At 40.4% G+C, this 26,784-nt stretch overlaps 1 long non-coding RNA gene across 1 annotated transcript in view; it reads right to left on the reverse strand.

Moving 5' to 3' along the window:
• Positions 1–18,885, reverse strand: part of LOC144060368 (uncharacterized) — a 28,750-nt gene extending 9,865 nt beyond the window's left edge. Inside the window, exon 1 of the long non-coding RNA XR_013295911.1 lies at positions 18,801–18,885. This is a non-coding gene — a long non-coding RNA (uncharacterized LOC144060368). The remainder of the gene's footprint in view (positions 1–18,800) is intronic.
• Positions 18,886–26,784: the final 7,899 nt, after the last annotated feature.

The raw sequence follows: 26,784 nt of genomic DNA on the forward strand, positions 1-26,784 counted from the left end.
TTCCTAGTCCACACATTGGCTGTCAAGTCAGATTTTCTCTTCCTGGCACTTCCTTTCAACTTAAGGCAAACAACGAGGCACTCTAAAGCATCAGTTCGAAACTCTTGTCCACATGCTGAATGCCAAGTCGGACTTACTCTACACACTAGCTGTCAAGTCAGACTCCACCCACACACCCCATCCCTTATTTCCCTTTCTGGCACATCCATCTTTCTCTCCATGTTGTGCATGCACTTGTGGCAGGTAATTAGGCACTCTAAAGCAATCACTCGAACCCGAAACACCTGTCCACATGCTGAATATCAAGTTGGACTTTTTTATTTTGCCTCCTCACTCTTTCATTTTGGTCTGCGTGACATGCACTCATGGCCAATAATGAGGCGTTCTAAATCAGCCACGCCAGTGTTTTGTCAAAACGGAAGATGTATTTTCTGGGTGTAGGCATAGCTAACTCGTTATCTGCATGTGAAAGTTGTGTTGGATAACTGCATATGTGAACGAAGGCGCTCAAGTGCTTATAGAGTGGGGGAGGCGTAATTTGATGGTGTTGGACTCCAAAGTGCGCGTAAAAAAAAAAAAAAAAGGAAAACTGTACAAGAGAAACATTTGAACACTATTTTTCAGCAACTATCTTCAAACATGTTTACCATATTTAGCCACAAATCTCTGAATTCACTTTAAGACAGTTGAGCGCCAGATCTGATAATCTGATTGCTGCTGCTGCTTCCTGGGATTGCTCCTATCAGACCGAAGCAACTGGAACCATTTCCTCCTCTTTCACTGGAGGATGCCGTCATCAAAGTCGGACTAATCAGCCGCAGATAGAAACCCGTTTGGCTAGTCACGCTTTGCCACACGATCCGTAAGGTCGGCTGTCATTTCCAGCATTGTACATAAAGTGGAGTCATGCTGTGTCCGTATCATCACCACATCAACACGATTCCGTATCACGTGCTAAAAATAGCCGAGGCGACAGAGTGTTTTCCTGTTTTGTGTGTAACGCTGCGGCCTTTGACACTCACACCTTGTAAGCGTAGCCACTGTGCACCCGTGGATCTTCCGAGGTCAGGTTCTATGCATACTATGTCGACGAGAACGTTGGCGTGGTTTGAAAAACGAGCACGTGTTGACGTGTCGGCTCCTGATCGGAAAATGTCGTTTTGTTTCCATGTTATGCTTCGTGCCTGTGTTGAAAGCCGAGAAAAGAAAAGAAAAAAAATCATCTGGAATCTTTCTTGTGTTCCATTGATTTTAAGTCAGTTTGCACAAGCACAACTGTAACTCTGGGAGATATTAGTAATATGTATTTTTTTGTGTTAAATGTACAGTATGTGTGTAACCTAAGTTATTTTTTTATTTTTGTGGATAAGTTAATATTTTGTAAAACAATAAAGATTGTCCTAGGTCAAATTCGTATTGAATGACATGAAATAATAAAAGAGACGCAACTCGTTTCTTTGTCACAAGTCAGCTGCTGCCTGAATACAAATGAGTGCAAATCAGCCCAAATTAAGCTACGTGCGTTGTGGGATCGCTTTCGCGTCAAGATGGAGCCATATGGATTTGACAGAAATGTATGGTTCACGTCACAAAAGTGTGCACGTTTCACTCGTGTTGAGTGTCTTTCACTTTACACACACACTCAAATTGGACCCAGCCATTATCCATTTTATGTACGCCACTCTTTTTCCTACTGTGACAAAAGTGCAAATGGTTTGAAATGAAAAATGTCCGCAAGCTTCCTTTCTGTGTATGCTATGTAAAGTTTTGTCCATGAAGTATTTAAGATATTTTTATTTTCCTACTTTTTTGATTTCAGTGTGTACATAGAAATATGAAATGGTGAAACCAAATGTGTGTATTTGACACAACTCTATCGTTGCTTGTGACCCTCCTGATATGGGAACATACTGTATGTATTGATGTGTATAGTGCCTCTCTGAAAGCTGAGTTAATAAATGTCAAATCTGCTGTTGAGAAACGCTGCCGAGGATTTATTGTGTGTGCGTGTTGCCGTACTTGTTGCCATAATGACTCAAATCTGCCTAAAGTGAAAGAGCTTGCCAATCGTGGCGCAGGAAGCCCATCGAGAAAGTTAGAAGCGAGACGGCAAAAAACGGTCAAAATCGACTGCCGTTTTCTTTGACTTCAAAACAATTCTTGTGATTTTAGTCTTAAAACCGCACGGAAATGCTTCGTCGAACATGATCAGCGGTGCTCGCCCCTCCCTTCTCACGCAATGGAATCTTCCCGTGTAATAGCGTAGGGATTCTAGCAAAGTGGTTATGAGGAAGATGAAGCAGAATTATATGGAGACGAGAAGACGACGAGAGTAAAATAGGCCACTCCCACTATTCTATATAGACAAAAGATCCACGTATAATTGACAACCACTGAAGAAACACCTAAAATATTCTTTAAAACTGCGATTGGCTGGCAACCAGTTCAGGGTGTACCCCGCCTACTGCCTGAAGCCAGCTGGGATAGGCTCCAGCACCCCCCGCGAAAATGGATGGATGGATATTCTTTAAAAACACTGATAAATATTCACTATACGTTTTTTACACACACAAAAACTGGAGGAAAATTAGGAAATGCAAAACAAACATTACAAAAATGAATATAATTTTAATAATAAAGTCCGTTTTTGAGAAAATGAAAGGCTTTTAGGTGCGCCTTATAGTGCAGAAAATATGATACTTAACTAAACCGGACCGTGACTTCTAGTTTTCATTACCCAACATTATCTGCAGCTGCAGCACAAAAGTTCCTCCTCAACCGCCGACTACCTGCGGTAGGTCATGTGAGGCCAGCAAAGTTTTTAGGGAACGTATTGGCGGTTCTTCTTCTTCTTCTACTTTCTTTTGGCGGTTGATTCTCGGTTTTGCATTTTGATGAGGCTAGAAATGCACATTTTTCCTCATAAACAAGTCTGGTAAGTGATCGACAACCATAAGAGACAAAAATCTATAACTTCAACATTAGCATTAGCATTAGCATCACCATGTTTGACATTGCCTGACTTTTTGCTGTCGTCGTTGGGGCCCACATAGCACGTCTATGTGGTCAAGTATCAACTTTCTTGTACTAGTTGCTGCTTGCGTGCAGAGAGGAATCCTGTTGAGCGTCCCTGACTCATTTATATCTCTTGCGCCTCGAGGGAAGCGATGAAGTCACTGAATCAAGTGTACCAATTCTCCAGATACACTTTCAAAGCAAACAGATTTAAAAAAGAAAAAAAAAAGAGAACTTTTTTCGAGTCAGGCGATTCTATTCTTATCCAAACATACTGTTGAGAGTTAGGGAAAAGGAAAAAAGCTTCCCTTCTTCCGCACCTCTCGCTCCCGGCTCCTCTCTGCTGCAGCACCATCTGTACATCGAGTGTAGCATGCGTCGTGCATCTTTCAGTGTAATGAAAGTTTGATAGAAGTGAACACGGTCCTCATCTCATCTTGCTGAATAGTTTATGTGAGGATGAAGGTGTGGTGACAACCCTGTGCGTGATTGTTTGTACAAGGATTCGTGTTTCCTTTATGGGCATGTGATTTTAAACGAATTACCGAGCGTACGCACTACACGTCGCTAACTTAAGTGAGGTACACACACATAGCGATAATTGTGTCAAATGTGAGATTTTTCCCTTTTTTTGCTATCCAAGTCAGCAAGGACCAGATTCTTGGATGTTTCTGAAAGTTTATCATGTAGAGTGGGGTGTGTTAATGATTTTTTTCCCATCTCTAATACGCTAACTATCTTAGCTAATACTTAGCCTAACCGTTTGTATGTTTACAGGTAAGCTACGAGTTAGCCAACTGTTAGCTATATTATGTTAACAGATCAGCTAAGAGTTATCCTAACTTTTGGGAACAGTTAGCCTAACTGTTAGCTACATTGATGTTGTAAACGCTTCTAGTCGTATTCGGTGTGCTAAATGCAAGGTTATTAATAGTTACCAAAAAATAAATTAATTAAAGAAAAATGTGTTAAGAACTAAAATAAAAAAAAGAAAATGCTTTCAAAACACAAAAACAAACTCAAGCGTCGTCTTACATTTAGAAACTTAGCTAAAAGTATAATTCTGGTGAAAATTTCCTTTGTCAATCAATGTCATACATGAGCTTTTGTTAGTTCATTATTTATTTATTTTTTGAGGGGGGGGGGGGGGTATTGCTGTAAGGCAATAACAGCCACAAACCAAGTCAATATAAAACAAACAACTAAACTAAAAAAAAACTAACTATAATAAAACAATTCCAAAAATGGCATTGTATAGGCTAACAGTTAGCCTAACTTATTTTTGACAACACTAATGCAATCCTCAATTATGTCCAATTTTTTTTTTTTTTATTCAAAACCTTGCTAATCCCCGAACTGTGAAATGAGTCACAACTGTAGAATTGTAAATCTAGTATCACCTCTCTGTTTCCCACTCTCAGTCTGTCTAATAGTCACATTTCCATCCTGAATGGATTAGGACAAATACTTTTGAGAAAGTAATTGTTCACCCTCACGAGAATCGCTCCTGCCCGTGACTGGTAGAGCACCAGGCCCGGGCTTGCGTGTTTCGTTTATTTAAGCAGCGGCTCCCGAAGAGACTACTGACTTGAGCTGTAACAACATTATGGCAGTGAATGAGATTTTTATTTTTACTTTTTCCCATTTCATAATCCCTTGGCATGAATTTGCAAATCTGCATCATCTGGAAAACTGTCTGAAATGTTCTTGCTCCTCACTGACTTCTACTCAGTTATATATTAAAAATAAAAATAAAAACGTTGCATGCCATCAAAGGGGTTTGTACCGATCATACCAAACTGTCAGCAAGTAGGCCGATTCATCGCAACCTGTGCCTACCTGTGCATTGGACCCACAGTGTAGTTAATAAAGACATAAAATCTAACGATGCCTTCAAGTGGCATGACCACAGTCTATTCAGTACATTTGTAATTGTGGGCACAGTCAAATGATGCAAGAAGCGCCAATAAGGCAGACAGACATTTGACAGCTATGGCAAGACGAATGGCATACTTGTATTCAACTAAAAATTCATGCTAGGTCAACACGTTGGCTGCCTACGATTGTTTACATGCAAGCCCAACCAGGAGCAATCAGGAAAGCATGCGGAAAGGTGACAATTTCAATTTTATTAAATGTTATTAAATAATTAAACCATTTGTGCATCGCAACTAATATATTTAAAGAGATACTTGACTCATTGAGACATTTTCAGCAGTAAAAAGTTAGCATTTTGTTCAGAATGAATTTGATAACTACGTTATTTTTTTGTTTACAATTAATACCATTAAACAATATTTTTTTCCATTTGCTGTCGACTGAAGATGACTTCACCTGTGCTAAGGAAGTAGGTAACGACCAATCATGGCTCAGTTGGCGGACCAAACCCAGAAAACAGGTGAGCCAGGATTGGTGATATCATCTTCAGTCGACAGCAAATGGAAAAAATATTTTTTAATGGTATTAATTGTATACAAAAAAAATTATGTAGTTATCAAATTCATTCTGGACAAAATACTAACTTTTTAATGCTGAAAATGACTCAAGGAATCAAATTTAAGCTTCCTCTCATGTGTACAACTTGACCATCGGGGGCAGTATACATAATACAGACACCAACAAAGAAGAGTTTCACAACTACTGTAAGTGACTCAGGAAGTCGTTTTTGGCAGAGGATAAGGAATATATATGCCCGTGTTGATGTCGCTCGTTTATGGCATTTTGCATTGTCTGTTAGCATTCAGCTAAGCAAACTTTTCTGAGGCATAGCTTTGTTGTTGTTCCAACGTACAGCATGTCAAAATGTTACGAGCAAAAAAATGATCCCAACGACGGCTTGTATCTCGGAAAAACTTGCACGTCGGGTCAATCGTATCTCAAAGCACCGCTACTTGCTAATTTAACAATATTGCACTGCCGACTATTTGTTTACAAGCAATTTTAAAAAAAATAATAATAATTTTCCAGCGTATCCTCTTCAATGCCACGCAATCTGGTCGGAGCCCAACAGCCCAACAACTATATCATCTATTTCACTTTCTTGGCGCCAAGTCCCGTATCCGAGTGGAAACATTGTCGCGGCTTGTCGAAACTTGCCGCTAAGACTTCTTGTCTAAAGATAGGCAGCGTGCGTCGATGACTAATTCATCGCTGTTATACCTTGTCGAGAGTTGCTTCATTCCCCGCATTAAAATTCAATGCGGCAGGCAGCGGGAACATGCAAAGCAGGTCGGCATTATCTCATAGGGCCTCTCTCTCGTAGCGCGGCGAGTGCTTTCAGCTTCTTTACAAATACTTGATCTGCGCTAACACTACAGTTTGATCCGTGTTATTAATTCATGGCCTCTCCCACCAGGGAGGGATCGAAGAGGAAATGGGGATCATTTTTTTTGGTGCCAGTTCTCTTATTAATTATTGACGGGAGGCCAACAAGTACATGCTTTTAACACCATTTGCGACATGTTCTGCTTGACCTAAGACGACATTTGCTCCACTAGATCCGAGTTCTACTTTTTTTGAAGCCTGGCAGGGAATGTGGCGGCGTAGAGGAAATGCTTTTTTCTGAAATATTGATCGACGTAGGTCAAAGCTATAAATGGAAAAGGGCCAAGAAGTAGTGCTGATCCACAGGACGTAAAGGACTTGAAATGTTCCCTGTGTGATTCATTTTGGCAATGAACATTTGACATAAGTCTAACATAACTTTAAGTGTTTAATGATACTTTGAACTTGATGGCAACAGTTGGCCAATGTAGCAGATTCGTTCCTGTTGGACAACTTTCATGATGTAGTTTTTACGATGGGAAAAAAAAAAGTTGACTAGGGTTGACATGACCTGGTTAATATCTTGGGAAGATACATTTAGAAATGCAATAATCAGATTTTCTGATAACTGATTTTTGACAACAGTACAATTCCATTAGTTTCTAATCCGACCCAGGCCTTTTTCAGATGTGAATGTAAATCCGATATGTATTTAATCAGTCTGGATGCTCATTCAATGTCAACAAAAGGCAACAAATGTTACAATTGTTTGATGAAACAAACGGCGCCGAAAACAGTCCGTGGCCAAAAGAAGGAAATACTTTACTTAGAAGTGATCAAGTTTTAGGGGAACTGCTCAGTTCAAGGACAAAATTCTTGAAATGACCACAAATATGCAGGGATGTTCAGAGTCACGTTTGTTATTTGTAATGTAATAAAATATCAACACGTTTTTGCACAAGCCTTTGAAAGCCACGATGACGACGGCGCACACACACATTTCTGTCAGCGGAATCATCCCGTCGTAAAATAATATTTGTCAGATGAGACTTGACAGTTCATTAATTTTCCATCACGCGATGATAAAGTCGATTGGGCGGTCGTGATTTGTACTATCTTTCTTTCAGCAACTCTTTTCAAACTTTCTGCAAAAAATGTCCGCCTCCGGAGGAGGAGCGCAGTCTGGATCACCGATCGCAACACCCACGCCGACGCCCTCAATTGCTGTGATTATTGTAATAATTATAATTATCGCCATTATTGTTTTATAGTATGACAATTTTCTCCTTTTGTCAGTCTGGACGGGTGGAGGCAAATGGCCGCCCACTTTGCGTCACAGCTAATGTTTTCACACTGAAACACATAAAAATGAGTTGCTCTTGGGGTAATTGTTACATGAGGGTAGTGCCTGGACTTGCTGTATAATATTCTGCGTGCCTTGAAAAGAAGATTTTTTTTTTATGATTTGGGACACTTCATTGACTTGATTTAACTTGACTTGACTGTAGAGCAGGAATCGTTCCAAATAACTGCAACATTAAAGGATTATGAGTACTGTTGCAACACAAGACATCCATCCCACCAAGTTTCAGACCGGAGAGATACATTTAGATGACTCGCGCGGCTCCGATTACTAATTTTGCCAAGTCATGAAGCGCTTGAGGAATTTCATTTTCAGCATAAATTTCTTAAGTGTCGCAAATGAGCTGTTGCAAAAGTTTCTAAGAAGATTTTTGCTGACAGGAGCAAAAATGTGCGACAAAGCGTCTTGGGTGTGCGAGTTGAGGCGATTAGCTTGAATTGAATCAGTCGCAAGTTCTTTGCGCCGAGGCAGAGACGTACAGTAGATGTGTCCGCAGGCCATTTCTGCTCCCTCACCTCGAGTTCATTGCTTAGGCCGTCTCTGCACAGACCTGCCATCCTGAGCTTACTCTTCATTCCTTGCATACTTCCCTCCCTTTCCTTTCCTCCTCTCCCGCTTCCCACCAACCCGCAGGGCCACGCCGGCTACGGCGGGGCTGGGCGATACCTTTTCCAAAAAAAGGGCCATGCGAGAACGTGGAACGGTCATCGAAAGGCCACGCTAACTTTGTTTCCCTGTTTGAATAAATGTATTTATTGAAAGTATTAAAAATTGTGTTGTTTGTAAAAGATGCTATTGCGTACGTATGGTATATGTTGTATTTATGTAAGGTAAACAAAACTATAGGTGTCACTCGCCAAATTACAGTTTCGTTTTCACAGCCTCACCTTGTCAGGGATTTTTAAATTTTCTAATTTTATATATCACAGATTTCTGGCATTTGTTCCCTGAAATGACACACAAAGTGGGAGTAATTCGCACTCTCCTTTATCTCAAGAAGCGAAACCACAACGCAAACTTCAGGAGCGGAAACCTCATTGGCCCATGACTTGCTTCTCGTGCCTAAATGGAAATTCCACGCTGCGAATTTTATGCAAAGGTGGGCAAAGTCACTACACATCAACATCTTGACAGTATTCCTTGTACAGATGGCGAGCAAGTCTCACTTTAATGTGGCTTGAATGCATCCGAGAGCGACTGATGTAAGAGGGCTTCACTTCCCTAAACCGCACTGTGATTTTTCTGAATAAATAAATAGTACAAGTACAGCTTTTCCCCAGTGGAAGGAACGACTAAGAATAAAACGACACTGAGTGTAGTAGATTTTTTTTCTTTTTCTAGTTGTTATTTAATCTTTTTCAATAGTGCGGATGTATATAATTCTGTTGCGGGTGAATTTATAAATAAATGTGATCAGAATTTCAATTCTCTTTACAAGATGTTGGACTCTGCACAGAGCTCAACACCGTTTGTGAGCATTTGAACAAATGCCAAAAACTGTAATTGCCCAATGAGGATCATTTCCAAGTCTGACTTTCACAGTTTTAGTGATGGACTGTAATTACAGTTTGTGTGCTTGAGTGGAAAAGTGAACCGTAATCATGCCTTGTCACTACTGCTGAAAAGTGCCTTTAAATAAAAACAACATACATTAATGGCTCAAAAATGACGGTTGCGCTCTGCTGTGCAATGACGGCGATGAGATCGCATCATCGCCATCATTCCGATACACCACGGCTTACAAGAAAAAAAAAATTCAGGCCTGGGGGTCCGGCCTTCATCGAAGGGGCCCAACATGCGACATGGGGCCGTCTTTTGGTGGAACCAATTCCCACAGGAGGAACCAGCGTTGGTTCCTCAGACATACAACGCTAAATATAGTCACGCTTACTTACATCCATTGAGAGGGGCCGGACTTTGTCATACAGTAGAGTTGCTACTGGGAAAAGCCGGGGAGTATGTGTGGGCTTATTAGTCATCCTTGGTGAACGGGAGGATAATTTCCCTGCAATTTTGGGTTAAGGGAACTTGTTCCGACCATAGTTTGCGCTTATGCCCCAAAAAGCAGTTGTGGATACTTCCGTCATTTTTGGTAGGAACACTGCCACACAAAAAACTACAAATGTGCTGATTGCTTTATGACATACGTTAAAAGCTATCCCGAATGAAAGGACAGTCAAGGATCAATATTGGCCTGGATTTCACTTTTTTTTTTTAACAATGCAATGCGCTTGTCCTCATAGGAAATGTGGTCTTCCTTCAGACATAACGATACCACTTTTGTCCATATGGCGTCGCCATAATCAACATAAACTGAAAGTTCTTTAGTGTTGCTTTAAAAGGAACCCCGACTGTCATGACAGCTTTGCTCTATATTATTTATTTGGTTACTAGCATAATTATGAAATTCTTTTTTTTTTTTTTTTATAATTTTGTAGAAACTTTATTTGGACGTACGCCGCTTGTTATTTACGTCACAACGCATTCAGTGCGCAGTGACGTAGAAAGGCGGCGGCTCTCTGCCGAGCAATGTGAAACGCCTAGAAAGAAAGCAAGGTAAGCCTCCGTAGCGTTCCTAAAGGGACAATCAAAACTCTTGGATGTGTCTGATGAATGACGAGAGCACAGTGTAGGGGACTCTTCCGATCGCATGTCGTTTCTTTAGGAACGCTACGAAGCTTAACTTGCTTTCTTTATAGGCGTTTCACATTGCTGAGCAAAAAGTCGCCGCAATTCTACGTCACTACGCACGGAATGCGTTGCGACATAAATAATGGCGGCGTACGTTCAAATAAAGTTTCTACAAAATGTATTAAGCTGGAAATGATTTTTGAAAAATGAATCTCACAGTAAAATAATATAGAGCAAACTTATCATGACAGTCTGGATTCCTTTTAAAGGGGGCACAGTATGAACCTGGTAAATGATGGATGAAAATCTGACGCCTTCTTAAAATAATCACCTTTTTCAGATTGTTCAGGAAACAGAAAAAAAATGAAGCATTTGCATCATGAGGAGATGATTTAAGCAAAAAACCATTTGTGCAAAAATGACTTAGGAAATTATTTTAAGAGGGTGACAATATGCTGATGAGAGTGTCAATGTGAGTTAGACGTCACAAAATACACCGATAGGTGTCCAACGGCTCTTTTCCCTTTTATTGTGGCGCGATGACAATCTCGCATGGACACTGTGCAGAAAAGGACGCAGGGATCCGTGTGTGATTGGTGGCCGGTGTGGCAACAGACAACATAAGAGGGTCAAACGTATCAGAAACAGACATTTGGATCGTCAGATCTGAGGCGTCAATCCAATTTTTTGACACCTGAGGTGAACACCTGAAAAACCATCTGCTTCAGATTGGGATCAGACCCAATGGCAAAGTCTTCGATCTATCGGATCATCAACTCTTGCTATTGGAAAAACTCCCGAGGAAAGTAGCCTGATCATTTGTGATATATGGATGATTGTGAGTCAAGCATTTGTTTGAATGACATTAGCTGAAACTTTCACTTTTACTGCAGCGCTTGGCAGGTGTATAAAAACGCTTGCGATCAAGGGCCCAGTGAGCCGCCACTTTTCAAGCCCACTCCCCACCCATCGCCCATCGCCATCCATCTGTTGATTCCTCCATCCACCTAACCGCTCAGTTAGGACATCCAGTGCAGCACAAGCCTCTAATCTTGCACGCCTGTGCAGCTGCTGCTTTGTGGCTTACAGGCAGCAGGGCACTTATTATTGTACACACCAGCACACACACACAAGTGAACACACATTGGGGGAAAAAGTCCTCTAATGTGGTAGGCCAGCTGCCAGTAGCGTGCCTTCCCCTCACCAGTGTGACCCAAACACTGTTGAGGCTCCCGGTGCTGCTCCTTCACTTTGGGGACTTTCCAGGGGAGGCGTGAGAAAGTGACACAAGGTAGCGATAGCGGCAGGACACTGAAGGACATCTTGAAATCAGGCTAGAGAAATAAAGTCCGAATGAAGGTGAGGTAAAAAAAGGAACAAATTGAGACAAAAATGTGGACGAATATCGTTTTCCTGCACGGGTCAGTTTGACCTATTGTGAGTTTAATCATCCAAAAGTGTCAGAAATGAGGGAGAAAAAAATATTTTAAAAAATGTATTTGTTGATTACGCTCAAATGAAGGAGAAGAAGTTCCATGCCAAAAAAATACCCATACTTATTGACCCACAGATTTACCACAAGAGGTGAAACCGTACTCTACCTTTATTTTCATGCCCAGCACAAGTCTATTGCAAAAAGCAGTCAAAAGTTGTCTTCCTTTCGATAGACTTTGCACGGGCAGAATTGGGCGTAAAGGGGCGTTTACACCGTTGTGGGATGGAATGCAGCCAACTCCTGGCCAAGCGAAGCGGCTCCCCTTGTTAGCATTAAAATCAGAGCGGTGCAAGCGCTGACACGCTTGACATTGCGGAAGAAAATTGACTCGCTGGGGTCTTAGAGATGAGACGGAGCACCAAATCTATCTGCCTGCGCCTCATTGAAGTCAACCAAAATGTTACACTTTCTGCGCCACCATTTTCAAGTCTTTTTGTCACCAAAATGTGAGATGCCACGGCAGCCGGAATACACACAGGTGGAGCACATCTACAAAATTCGCGAACATGCTAAAATAGACTTGCCCCCGGCACGAAAATTAAATTGTGCCCGTTTCTATGCTTTCTGTTAGCAAATTGTCATCTGTGTTGGGGTCTCGGCATCTCTGTCAGCCAGAACGCCTACAGAGGCGCAATGTGGCCCTCAAACACAGCAGACTAGACTTCCTCCAGCAGGAAAATGAAGATGTGCCCGTTTTTACGCCAAGCACAAGAGTGACCTTTTCCGAAAAAAATACGGTTCAATTTACGTGAAACACGGCAGGGGAAAAAAAGGGAGGAAACAATAGCAACTTGCAGTCAGAAAAGGCAAATTATTGTGAGCCACACATTTAATCAATGTTTATCTAAAAGACTGAACAGATGCCTAAAAATGTCCACATTTTAGCCTACAAGAACGCCACTTTGACCGTGAGAAAACTTGTTGCGATTGACTACTTTTTATGTTTACTTTATTTATACCACTCTAAAAAAAACTCTTCTATTAACTGCGCACAATTTTTGTCAACTTGACATCCATGCTAGGAATGGTAGACGGATGAACGGACGGACGGATGGAAGTAAAAAGTGAATTCAGGATTGCAAATGTGTGGCGCCACCAGGCCAGCAAGCACATCTGCCGGTGAGGTCAGAAATCTCTTCCCATCGCAGTAACGTGAGGATGATGGATGCGGCACCCACAGAGGTTTTCACTGTGGTTTCGGCCTCCAGAACTAAAATCCAGACTAAGTCCATCTCTCTCTGATGTCTCCTTTGCTCTCTTTGGCAGGACCAGGTCAGGAGCAGAGCAACATTTGCGATTGCCGGGAATTGGTAGTGGTACGCCGTCCAAAAATTGGAGCAAATCACTCATTTTTAGTCCAAACTCAAATTCAATCATCATCACCAACTACAAATTTCATATTCATTAAATCCTGTGCCAAAAAAACAAAATTGACTTTATATCAGCAAGTACTCAATATATAAGTACTTATAATTGGTCTTTAAAAAAAAAACTGATATTGTGCATTCAGTCACAATTTCAAATATTTGTGTTGGACCAAAAGAACTACGAAAACGCCCAACCTACTCAATTGAACAGGCTTGACTTTGTCAGTTTTTGGGCAAATTAACTGCCTTCAAAGTGTGCGGGCATGATACAGTATATTTTCAGGCTGTTCAAGATGGTCATAATGTGCTCTACGCATCAGCTTTGATCGAGGGGGGGGATTAAGTAACCTGTGATGAGGGCTGACGCTAAATGATAGGGTGAGAAGGCCTACTCCCATCAAATGAATGGATGGTTGTCGCCTTTGAGGACTCGCATGAAATTATTAGTTCATTGGCCAAGCCTATCTACTCAGATACGAAAGATCTTCGTTACGTAAGCGACTCCCGACTTTCCTGCCTCCGTTCCCTCGGGTAAGAGTGGCGTAATATATCTGGTACTGAAAGTTATTCTTCATTTTTGTTTGATCACCTGTGATGTACAGTTGTTAAATGTCTGCGTTGTTTATTTTTTTATTTTTTTTCTCTTTGGTCCAATCTTAAATCCATCTACATTGCTGCTAGCCTCATCCTAGCTAGCACTTAGCTAGTTTGTTTCTCAGGTCCGGTTGTTGCTAGCACGGCATTAATTCTGTTGCTAGCACAATGCTAGCCGGCCAAATATTCCCGTAGCTACTTCCGGATATCTGCTCGAATGAAGCGCACCCTTCACGTAGATGCGTCACGCGTACCACTGAGACGTAAGGGCCATCCTGACGTCAATATGCTATGGCAACGTTGACTCGATTGGGAGAATTCTGATTCGGCATTTGTTTTCAATCAGCAAATTTGAGTCCTCACCCTAACGTACGTGTGAGATCTGTAACAGATCATCCTTCAAGATTGAAATCCTTATGTTGTGTACCCAAAAAAATCTGAAGTTGTATTTGGTCTGGATGACATTTAGAGATTTGTAAGAATCGGAACTTTGCTGATTTCAAATCAGGTCGGATTATCAGTAGGCCTACTTTCCTAATTTTGATAGGATTTTACTGGATTAATATAACATTTATGTAAACTAAAAGACTAACAGACACATTCATATGATGCATTCAAAATATTTGGTATCAAGATGTGTTATCAGAAAGAGTTATTTATAATCCATCCCAGGTTGTTTTGTTTAAGGCCAAATCTTTTTTTCTTTTCTTTTCTTTTTTTTTTTTTTAAGAGTCTTTCTTGCAAAACTCCCTGCAGTTGTTGACATTCACAAACGCTTTCACTTGATATTAAATGTTACTGGAACAAGAGCCTTGACTTACGGTAAGGGTCTGCGGGGTGTTTGTGTTGAGTCACCGTTGTTGGGCTATGGTAGTCACAAAGTGAGGTCAAAGGTCAAATGAGGTCCCACTTGCCTCGACAGGAGTGACCTTACTTCCTGTAGTTGTAAACGTCATGTGCGGTGGCGCAATGGGAAGACGGCGATTGCAGCTTCAAGAGATGGAGAAAATATAAGTTCATTTGGACTATTTAACAGGCGGGACGTGGACATAATGACACAATTGTATCCAGATGATGCCGATTGAGGGGGGGGCGATCATTTCTCACAGGAAAGTTTACACACTCAGTCGCAGACCTGACAAATTGGCCTAAAGATGTTGTTTGAGATCTTGACTCAATATTGCCCTTTTGTTAACGTAACAAATCCCTGCAACTTTATCTGGGTGTCCAACAGGTTCTCAGCACAATGACTAATACGACCTCTGCTTCCAAAGGGATTTGGAACGATTGCCAACTGTAAGGCGTAGCGTAGAGTGCAGGTTGTATTTTGACCTTTCTACAAAATCATTTGAAGAAATTGGAGCTGGGAAATGTTACAAGTATAAATAAAAGTATACATAAGACTGTGTAAAACTGTTCGAGGGAAAAAAAAAAAGTTGAAGAAAAGAAAATTGAATTTTTGTGTTAAAAATTCTGCCTTTATTGTTGGGATGTTGTTTATTTTGTAATGGTTGAATTTATTTTGTTTTTGATTGTGTTCCTCATAGGGTGGTTGCATGCTTACTCAGCTGGATGTTATTGGCCACATAAAGCCTCAATTAACACCCTGTCACAATCATCAGCTCATTTATTGCTTAAATTACAGAGGGGAAAGAATACCGGTTACGGGTTTATAACCTCTCAAATAGGTATGACCCCTTGCGGGGTCAAACCGTGTCATCATCACTCTTCAGAAAATGACTTCAGGGTTTAGGGATCTAAAGTGGCTTGACCACCAATTGGATTCAGAGCTACACTTCTTCTTCGGTTTCTAGTTCTTCTTCTTCATCGACTCTCTTTTGGTGGCTGGCAAATACTTTTGCTGCATTACTGCAAGTGGTAAGAAGGTGGCAGTAAACACAATTCGGGTTTTTCATCAAGCGGTCAAAACGGTCAACTATATTAAAAACAGCAAAGCATTGCGAAGATTTACATTTTACAGAATAATAATCAACATTTTAAGCATGGAGCTCAAGAAATCCCCCCAAAAAATCTCCAATTTTGACTTCAAAACTCAGAAATAGGCCAACTGTATCCCGATACAGTAGATGAACACCAAAACAAGCTAATTAAAGGAAAGTTTATAGTATTTTGGATCAAATGCAAGCGGCATTCTTCCTTGCGCATTTTTTTAACATTTCATGCGTTTCGAAGATGAACCACAACCGCAAGAACATCAACCAGGATCAACCAACAAAATGTCATAGCTAAAAAGGCATTACTGGTTTGATTCCATATGCTTATGGTCAGCCTAACTGTGTGTGTGTGTGTGTGGTTGCTGAGTGTATTTGCATACAGAGCCAAGCATATTTGCCTCAGTTCATCCTGTGTTTGTGAGTAACGCAGTGAGGAAGGCGAGCTTGTGTTTGCGTGTTGACTGCTGTGGGTGAGCAGGGTGGGGTTGGAGACCCTGATGTGGTCTCGCCTGTGTGCTACTTCAACACATGGGGACAGAAGCATCAGGCAGGCTCCACGCATCATCAACAATGTCTGGGAATCCTCAAGGCCCCATCGCGGTACAATGTGGGTCTGAGCGGCCATACTGCTCATTATGGATTTGAGTGTCATGGTCATTGCCTGGGAACATTTGCTTCAGATACTAGAAACAGCTGCTAGCTTCAACCAAAATGGTACACCGCTATCACTAGCAATCCTTCTGGGAATGTCGAGTATTTCTTTTATTGTGGACGTGTATTTCACATCTACTCTGATTCTCTGATGTTGTTTCTATTGTGACTGAAGATGTAGCATTAAACTGTTGTTCACCATTTGAGTTTTCCTAGCTAAAATAGCACCACGTGGTGCACTTTGGAGTCGGCCATCAGTTCCCCCCCAACACTATTCAAGAACTTCAGTGCCTTCATTCGTACCGGTGGTTGTAAATTGAAATTACGAGTAAAATTACTTGACCCATTTTGACCACAACAGCATGTAGCTAGGCGGCTAGCTAGCTTTGCTAACACCCTAAAAATGCCTTCACTCTATGTCACAGTTTACAGAAAAATTCAAGGTTGTTATTTAAATCCCCAAGTGTTATTTATTTTGTGCTGTTCAGGTTACCGTAATATGTTGAACACAAAGCATTGTGGGTATGTAGCTAACTAGCAGGAAGGATGTGCTCCAATTTCTGTCATGTAGTATGAGCCACAGGTTGAATAACGGGTGCTTAATTATTACAGGAATTAACTTTCCCCGAGGTGTTTGTTACATATGGACCGACACACACAACACCAAGTGAGGCAGTGACGTGGTATTAGGCCCACAACACGCAGAAACCTGTTAGCTTGCAAGCTAGCTGGTGGCTAGTAGCTAGTCCTGCAAAAACTCTGGCATATATTCCAGCCTCCGCAAGTAGAAATATTTTTGCAACAAAAGAAAGCAACCAAATATATATTATCATATTTGATTTACAGTTGAGAGTTGTTTACACTTGAGCGGAGCATGATTTTATTGTAAGGTTTTAAAAGTCGTGAGGATTTTGGGTAAGAGAACGTATGCATCTATGACCTGCCTAATAACGCGTGTCAGATGATCAAAATCTTAGCATCATACAGTATATGAAAATAAACTTTTTCAAAAGTGAGTCGTGAGTGCATGAAAAGCGCTATAATGACTGTCGAGTTTCTAGAGAAATGTGAGTCACAGCAAAACGGAAGGATACATGCCAACTGAGGTCATGAATTCCCGCACAATCGTAAAAACATGGCCGGATTTGTTTTTAATGTCGCAAACAGTGGACATGTCTGGAGAAAAAAAAGGAGATCTGGTCAATGTTGGTCTCACAGACGTTGGCCCATTATGGCATCTTGCATGATGTTAGCATAATGCTAGTGGACTTTTGTTGGAATAAATAGTGATTTAGTGATGGTTTAGTTTTTTTGTGTGTGTTTGTGTTTAAAACTAAAATTTTCTCTTGGTTCATGGGTTTTACAGTAAACCTTATGAAAATGATAAATACTGTAACTACCTGCACTGTAGTGTACTGTGCTAAATTGTAGTTCTGTTTTTAGTTACAAAGCATAGTAGCTACCATTTCTGTGTAATTTTATAGTTGCCTGTCGTTTTTTTTTTTAAAAGATTTTTTTCTTCTTCTTGGAGTCATAAAATAACCTGGAAACCTGAAATATATTTGTGGAACATTCATTTTCTAAAAATGTGGATCTGCTTTTACATTTGAACTCTACAACTTTCTCTCCAATGTAAGCGAAATGCTTTACGAGATGCTACATGAACGCATGTGAAAGAGTTTTACAGGCCGTTCATGACTTAACCGGTCCTGCCTCTTGCAGAGTTCACACCCTGCATGTAAAGTTTCCAAAATAACTTACTATCTGATATCTATTTCACAACACGCAGCTCTGTAAATTGTGGCTAGAGCACATGTCGCGGTTCTCCACGCAGTTCCGTGGCCGTTCCCCCAGCCATCCCTTGAGCGGGTCTCGCGGCGGTTTGCGCCGGAGCAGCTGCGCGCAGTCGCCGCCAAACTTCTGGCCGCTCGATTGTTCGGCTTCCAAAAAGTCAACCAACCTCGGCAAATAGTGCGCAGCTTTTCCAGCGATCCCAGGCTCCCCGGGATCAAACATCCTCACTCGCAGGCGGCCCCAGCAGGCAGGCAGGCGAGCAGGCAGGCAGCGGTCACCACAGCTCTGGCCCCGGGGCCAGAGGAAACACCCTCCCTGTGGCTTCCCTCTCCTGACAAATATTAAAGAGCCGGCTTTTCCCCTGTAGCCGTTTCTCCTCGATATTTGCATGCTACTTTGTACTGATGTTAATAAAAACAGAAAACTATCCTTACGCCAATCATTTTTGCAAATGTAGGTTAATTAAACACATTGTTTCCTGTCTACTTGTCTTTGCCTCCCCATCCGCCTTGCCTCGGCCTCCCTGGCAGGCTAACAGGATTAGTGGACGTGTCTTCAAAGGCAAGGCCACATGCTTATTACAAACACGGGGATAATTGCACCGAGGGCAAAGACCTAACAACCTAAAATCACAGGACACTTTGCCGACCGACGGATCACTTCATTGTTACCTTTAGTCGAAGCCTTTAGTTTTCTCCGAGCCATTACACGGACCATAAAACACTTGCGTGTAGGCACTCCCACCTTTTCTTCTCTATGCAGAAAAAGCATACAAATTACATATTTCAGTTATGGAACACTTTGGTGAAGAAGTGTATAAACACATTCAGGGAGGGGGAAAAGTGCCTTTGGGTCAATAGTCTATAATGAACGTGAAGGAAAGGCGAAGAGTGATGTAAGAAGGTCCCTTCGTGTTTTCTTATGTGAAGTCCCACTATTTAGCAGATTTTTTCCCCACTTTCAGCCAATAGGTGGCGGCACACTGTAGTGTTTAACACTGTGTACGTTTGAAAGAAGAAAAGAAAACAGGAAGTATTTCAAGATCAGGCGTGTTTTTGCGAAGAGATGAGAAAGATTACAGAATGGCGCAATCCTCTCCCATCCTGCATTTTATGCCGACACAAAGTTTCATTTTATAACGTATATGTAAATTGACCTACAAGACAGTTCAGTCTTGTGTTGGAAATTGTTTTACAGACGTGTGACAATGAGTGACAGGGTACAAATCCATTTCACATATGAGCTTACTGCTTGCAATAAGTGTCAATTTCCTAACAACTTCAGGTAAACAGGCTGCGGTTATATTGCCAAGAGTGGCAAGAGATTGAGTAATATTGCGCAACGGTGTTATTAAAGTGTTATCTCGACTCTTTGGAGTGATTGTGGTCGATCAGGTGCCAATGCTTATTATAAATTCTGACTTGTGCTGAAAAAAGACCTGAGAAGTCTCCTTTTTATACGCTCGAGGTGCAGCAGTGTGTCACTCAAGGAGGTTTGGGCAAGATTTGGGGAGTTTTGTGCACAATTTGTGAGGTCAGAGGTCAAAGATGTTTGATATCCGTGGTCATCCGAAAGGTTTTTGATGGAGTCGAAGTCGTCTTTTGGGTGCAGTCAACGGAACTTGCTGACATCCATTTTCTATATCCTATAGGGTCAAAGGTGAAATGGAGCCTATCTCAAATCTATTTTTATGCAGTTACTCAAATAAGAAAAGGATGATCGGGAGTATAGTTGATTCTAAAAATAGTCGATAACCCTAACAGAAAGTGTTTAGAGATCAGAACATATCACTTTCGGTCTTAAACTGGCTGCCAGTCAACTGTAAAAAAATAAAAATAAAGATTAAGGTCTTTCAAAGCATTTTTAAATCAAACGTACTGTATTTTGCTTTTTCCGTTTAAATGTCTTTTACTCTTTTGTTTCTAAATGCTTTTAAATGTTATATTTTCAATGATGTGAAGCGCATCAAGTTGCCTTGTGTATGAAATGCGCTACATAAATAAAGCTGCCTTGCCTTTATAAGCAAGCGTATGGGAAATGTTCATAAGAGTGTGGGGAGTGTCATAAAGCTACAAAATACATATAAATAATGACGGTATAACATGCACGGGAACATTTGTGTTGCTGTGATGGGCTTTAACGGCATAGTGAACTACGGTTAGCTGCTTAAACACACTATAGGCCACAGCACTGTAAAAAATGATCCCGTAGTATTTACTTTTACTAGAAATGAGCTGAGAGAGAGAGAGAGAGAGAGAGAGAGAGGCTGCAAAGGACACCGCAAAGTTTGAAAATTGAGCTCATGTTCTCCTCTTGTGGGAGAACACATCTGGAGAGCAGGTGTCGAAACCAGTTGTGGTTTCAAAAGAAGGAGCTAGGAAATTGCGCCCTCCTTAGGTCGTTGGGAAGCAGTGCGCCTCAAACTTGGAGGGGGAGGGGGGGGGGGGGTATGATAGTTGCATGATGACAGCTTTGTCTTGTTTCTTCATAAATAAAGCAAATGCACACAGACAATCCGCTTTAAATAAGTATTTTAGGAAGATGCAGTGCATATTATCAAAAGTCTACACACCCCTGTGAATGCCAGGTTTTTGTTGTGACTTGTGAAGCTGTACAATCACCAAAAAACTATTGTTATCTTTTTGAGAGGGTAAGTATATACAGGCTGTGCTCAGTATGAGCCAGTCACATTCAAACTCGTGTTAAACGGCGGTTCCGCCATTTTAAGTATCTGTAATTAATTAAACCTAAATAAAGTTCAGATGTAGGGTTTTCGTGATTATTTTTGCTTTCAATTTGAAGTTTTTTGGGTATTGCTAACATTAATGGTTGAAAAAGTTTTGAAGTGATTTATTTTGGCCTCATCACAAAATCCTGCCATTTGAACAGGGGTGTGTAGACTTTTTATGATTCACCGTGAATATGAAATTTAGTCTTTTGATGAAATATCCAAATGGATTTCATTTGTCGTTAACAGCCATGTGGTACGAATTCAACACAAAGTCAAACCCACGCCGATGACCTCCAGTTGAAAACCCAAAGCATGAATGCACATCAGCATGTTAACCTGCGCTCGACACGTAAGACTTCCCCGCTAGCGTATGAGCGCCTGTGTTCTATGGACGCTTTTTTTTTTATCTCCTAAAAAGGCCTTATTAAGCCCTTCTGTTCTCATTGCACATCACAGGGATTATCCTCAACCGGCGTCATTTTAGCGGCAGTTACTTCTCGGCATTCCTGCTCAAATCAAATGTTTGCACTGAGAGCACAGATAATTGCTGGTGTTTGTTCGTGTATTACTTTGAATAAAAAATGGTGTACTTTGTACGCTTTGTATGACCTTGCCGTAATCAAACTACATATTTTGACATTTTGATGCATCTGTGGTTAATTAACGAAAACAAACGAAAAACAAAAATTCCAAAAACTATTTTGCTAACGAAATAAAATTAAATGCTTTGTAAAAAAAACTACAACTAACTGAAACGACATTTAATGTTTACAAAACTAAATGTGATTTGAAGTACGGCTATGAACGTCAAAAATGCATTGGACTATTTCATTTAGTTTTCCCACTTTTGCTAACAAGAGTATGAAAACCTAGAATTTGTTATTGTACATTTAGAACAGATATAAAATTTGTGATTAATCATGAGTTAACTAGTGAAGTCATGCGATTAATTACGATTAAAATTTTAATTGCCTGACCCCAAGTTTTTAATATTTTTTTTTTTATTCATTCACTGCCATTGACGCCTATAAATGTCCAAAATTAATTTGAACGATTTCTATGTATGAGTATGAAAACCTAGAATTAGTTTTTATTGTACATTTAGAACAGATATAACGTTTGCGATTAATCGTGAGTTAACTCGTAAATCATGCGATTAATTACAATTTTAAAAAATGATTGCTTGTCCCCCCCTAATTTTTAATCATCTTTTTTTTTTTATAATGAATTTATGGCAGTGAATGAGTTAAGGTCAGACTTAAGATTGAAGTCAACTGTCAAATGTCGTCGTTTGGGGATTGTGTGTCAATTCAGCCACACACATTGGACAGCTTGGATGATGACGACGATGACGATGATGATGTTACTGGAAGTCCGGAGTGTTCTAAGCCAAGCCTCGCTCCGCCTGGCCTTGCGGCTTCTGTTGTTTTTGTCAGTGGAGCACGAGCGCTGGGGGAAACTACTGCCTGCCTCCGTGAGGGAAACAGAGTGGCGAGATTGGCCATTTCAGTGGTGCCACATAAACGACGCATCTTGTGGCGCCTTCCAGGCCTTGAGGAAATTGTTGGTGTCGTGTCCCAAATGACAAAGAATCATTACGCCAGTCTAAACAATTTACCAGCAGCTTGAACCCGTAATGCGGCGGTTGATATACTTATTGCTTATTATTATTGTTCCTGCCATTTGTTACATTGTGCAAAGCAGCAGGCCACGTTTTTGGGGACTGCGTTTACAGGCTCATCAGACAATGACAAGTCTTGGCCAACACGTAACGCCAACCATGTATTTCACAAGTAAACCAATCTGACTGATCGTCAAGTGAAGCTATAAATCTGCTGGCTTCAATTTGGATTGCTTACATTATAAGCGTAGTAGTGTTTTTTGATTAACAGTTGAGGGGGGGGGGGGGCGTGGTTTCAGTGCAGTCAGTGGACACGCCCACAGCGTTTGACAGTGGAGATTTTTCACTATTTTATTCATCGAAATTCTATTACAATTTTAATTATTACACTCCACAATTACAAAATCAGCATAAATCGTAAAATTAAAAAAAAAAGTTCTTTAAATTTTAAAATAACTAATTTAATGAATTTTGTTTCATCCGAATCATGCATAATTACAGCGTTTCAATGTATTTTATTTGTCATAATATTTTTTGCGTTTAAACATTTTTGGGCCCAAAAATAAATGATGATTTAAATTATTACCAAAATAATCGCGATCAAAATTTTCTTCATAATCGAGCAGCTCTACTTGTTCATGTTGAGCAATGGTGGAAATGTACTCACACATGCGTCGTCATGTGTATCTTGGCCACGCCCCCTCTACCCCCTTCATATACATGCGCAAACCGTCAGAGAGATGAAGGCTCACGATTGAGCCGCTTAACCAAAGATGATTTGACAACACTGCGCAACTTAACCCAGAAACCACGACGAGCACGATAATTAGCCTTGACGTGGCCTGATATTATCATATCGGTACCTCATTCATTCATTCCGACGACGACGTGATGGGAAAAAAAAAAAAAAAAGGTAATGTTTGGGTTCAATGGAGGACAAATGTGACCCATGAAAGCTGCGGGTCATGGGAAGTTGCAGCTCTTGGCTTGAGCGAATAGGAAGGCTGCAAACGGGTCCTGCCTGGAGGATGTTTGTGAAATGGCCGCCACCGCTGACACCGCAGCAAAGAGCGCCACTCAGCCAGCAAGCGCCGTACGTCCCGGCCCACGTCATGCCAAGCACATCAGCGGCAGTCTGCGAGTGGGTGCGCGCGTTTAGGAGGCAAAAGGGGAAGCAAAAGGAGCGTGTTGGTGGCTTGATTTGGTTTGATGACTTTTGAAGATGGCAATCAACTCGGGTTCGCTCTGTGCTTTATTGCGTTGGATGTGTGATGAGGCAAATGTGATTAAAAAAAATAAAAAATGTGAGCAAGAAACTAGTAGCACTATGAGACTGTACTTAAAAAAAACTATTTTTGTCAATATAAAATGATAAAAAAAATATTCTACCTGGTTAAATAAAGGAAAACTGAAATGAAGTGATACAAAATTTGCAACATTTACCCGCAATAAAGTTTGTTTAACATCTCTTTTTTTATTAAATAACTGAAGAAGAAAAAATGATTACATTTAGTAACCTATTATAATTGCACTCCATTGCAAATGAGGCGTGCTATCAACATAGCAGCCATCAATTTGTTTCAATGCTAATGCTAGCTCAATGCTAACACACAATGGAAAAATGGCAGACGGGCCAACGAAACTAGCGTAAATGTTGTTGTAATTATGACAGGTGGAAATTAGCTTTCTGCCAAATTTGAGGCAACCATCTCTTAATTTACTTTGATATGAAATGATGTGTATATACTTTCATTTTACACTAATAATAATAACTCCTTAAACTCAAATTTGAACACAAATGGTAGCAACACATGCAGACAGCATACAACATACTCACAGATATTTTTTATCCTCTGCGCAAAACGACATGTATGCTAGTAAACTGTCATATTTCCTTATTTATATTACTGCCTCCTAGTGGCCAAAGTGCAAACGACGGAGGGAGTAGCACAATACCCGTTGAATTATCATGATGCTCAAACTGTTTAACTTCAATTGTAATTGATTGTTATTACATCATCGCTTGATGCTGTTTTTCTGAAATTGTCTTTTTCCCGCCCACTTTTTCAGTAAGGCATTTTAGAGACGAGGAATGAAAGAACCATATATCAAGGCACCACTGCACTCAAAGCACAAAAACCTGCAAATCGACTTTGTATTTTGTATTAGCTCCTCCCCACTGCTGCTCTCCTGACGCCATATTTGTCTCTCGCTTTTGCTAGCTCTCATTTATTTAGGTGGCAAGAAAACATGTGGAAGCGCTCGGTCACCGCTCAAGATGGGGAAGAGGCGCAACAGCGACTGCGAGCGCTTGTGGCGCCGAACCACGAGGCACACACATGGGCGCAGAGACGCACACACTACACGCGTGCATATGTTTGACCTGATACCGTGGAAACGGCCCATGTTTGGTCGCCTCGCTCTTTAATTGTGGCCGAATGGCTTTCAGATGTTCCCGCGCGACTGATGACTCGGGGCCCCGCTCGGCCCCGTCATGTCCTCCCAAACCACATCAAGTAGGGGAGGCCTGACGCGGAACGATAGCGGGGTTGAAGTCCACCTCGGGGGTGCAAAGACAACAGCCACATGAGCAGCTGTTTTGATGCTTGTTGTGGAATACAAAAGAATGGATTTGAAATTGGATGTCCTCAGTTGTGATGTAGTGGTTAACGTAACTGCCCTTCACGCATTTTGTTTTGGTTGTAGTATGTAGTGGTTGTGAACTGTATGGGGGACTGAGTGTAGATGTGAAACAGCTTATGAATTTAATTTGATTTAAGCTATAAGAAATAATAATTTATAATTATTATTATTATTATTATAGTCAGCATTATGGTGTACTGAGTGCAGATGTTAAATATTTTTGTATTACTGTACATTTGTTTATGTTTTAAAACATATTTTTATTTTATCTCCTACTAAAGCTAAATAAAATGATAAAAAAATATATTTACTGTAAAAAATAAAGTGATTGTTTTAACTTTGTGTAATGTCCTACTTTTTTATTAATTTTATGCATTTATTTATTTATTTACAGCAGTTTGTTGACCATTCTAGGGTGCACATATGATTTTTTTTTTCATTATTTTAAGTTGATTCTATTTTGATAGCACGATTTTGAAGTTTTATTATTTTACATTTTAGCAAGTGTTTTTATTTTAATTGATTCTTCTTTTTTTACATTTTCGAGTTTATTTTAAAAAAATTATTTACATTTTTACTATTTAATTATTTTTATTTAATATTGTAAAAAAAAATCAAGATTATGGGATAGTGAAAACATGAAAGATTTTATAATATACGTTTTGTTAAATTGTATAATATTCAGTATACAGTACTATGCTGCATAATATGAGTAATGACAACCAATTTTAGTGCTGTATTGATAATTATGAGGCATTGAGTGCAGATGTGAAATATTTTGCGTAATAAATTTGAATTTTGACCTCATTCTTTTAATTTTGCAACTCATCGTACAGCAAAATCTCAACCACTAATACAGATCCAAACGATTTTCTTCTATACATTTCAAACGTTACAATACTTCATTCAAAATGTACAATATTCCCTTTCCTACAGTAGCCACATTTTTCCTTTTACCTGCCATGTTTGGATTTGTAATGGGACTTGGGAAATAACTACTTTGGCAACTTCTTAATCTCCCTAATGAAAAGTGTCCAGCACATATTCTGCGCACCTGTTAAAGAGATGAGAGCGCGTGTGGGCGTAGCAAAGCCGCATTCCAGTAATAGAGCCTTTTGGTTGCTTTGATTTGTTTTCCTTGGCTGACTCCTCACCCCCTGGGTGAGGACTCTGCTGGGGCACATGCATGCGGCATGTGTTCCAGAGAGGGGGGCATCGAGACTAAGACGGACATTTGGGGATGCTGTACTGCCCTCTGCCGCCCAATATCAGAATTCACTATCATAGTAGACCCAAGTGCAAACAAGTGGAGGTGATATTTTTTTAAGATACAGCAACATGATGCAGTGTGAAGAGCATGAATACTGCTTGAAAATAAAACAAAAGTGGGGAAAAAAATAACTTCATGAAAACCTAGACTTTTTTTTTTATGATCTTTTTTTTTTTAAAGATTATTAAAAATTAGGGGCGTCAGGTGATTAAAATTAATAGCAAGACATCAATAGTTAACTCACAATTAATCACAAATTGTATATCTGGTGTAAATGTACAATATTTGTTTTCTAGGTTTTCATACTCTTGTTAACAAAAGTGGGAAAAATGTTAAACTAATAGAAATAGATCAAATGAATTTTTGACGTCTATAGCCGTCAATGGCAGT

This window comes from Vanacampus margaritifer, chromosome 11, assembly GCF_051991255.1.
Source record: "Vanacampus margaritifer isolate UIUO_Vmar chromosome 11, RoL_Vmar_1.0, whole genome shotgun sequence".
Lineage (NCBI taxonomy): Eukaryota > Metazoa > Chordata > Actinopteri > Syngnathiformes > Syngnathidae > Vanacampus > Vanacampus margaritifer.